This window comes from Chaetura pelagica, unplaced genomic scaffold, assembly GCF_000747805.2.
Source record: "Chaetura pelagica isolate M959 unplaced genomic scaffold, ChaPel_1.0 scaffold1771, whole genome shotgun sequence".
NCBI classification, from domain to species: domain Eukaryota; kingdom Metazoa; phylum Chordata; class Aves; order Apodiformes; family Apodidae; genus Chaetura; species Chaetura pelagica.
Genome location: NW_009952197.1, coordinates 24676 through 24942, shown reverse-complemented (window position 1 = coordinate 24942; position 267 = coordinate 24676). Strand labels below are relative to the sequence as shown.

The following is a 267-nucleotide window of genomic DNA, read 5'->3' as shown; positions in this document are numbered from 1 at the left end:
ACACAGAGATGTCTTCTAGAGTTCCTTGCTCCCTGCTCCTGGGCTGGACAAAGATGGACAGGCCCAGGAGGCTATAGGCGAGCTCTGGAGCACAGACCCTCATCCCTCCTCACCTGTTGCTCCCGCAAGCAAGAATCTGGTTCTTCACAGTGAGAACCATGGAGGAATCGATGCCGCAGATGACCCTGTGAGCCTCGTGCTCCAGAGGGACTGGGACCTGCTGGGGGCAGTTGTGGCACTCCAGAGTACCCAGCCCCAGCCGAACTG

At 58.8% G+C, this 267-nt stretch overlaps 1 protein-coding gene across 1 annotated transcript in view; it reads right to left on the bottom strand.

The window, feature by feature from the left end:
- The window catches only part of NEK8 (NIMA-related kinase 8), a gene marked incomplete at its 5' end in the record, with an annotated part of 11385 nt that overhangs the window by 4058 nt on the left and 7060 nt on the right, over nucleotides 1-267 (bottom strand). The gene's annotated exons all lie outside the window — the stretch shown is intronic.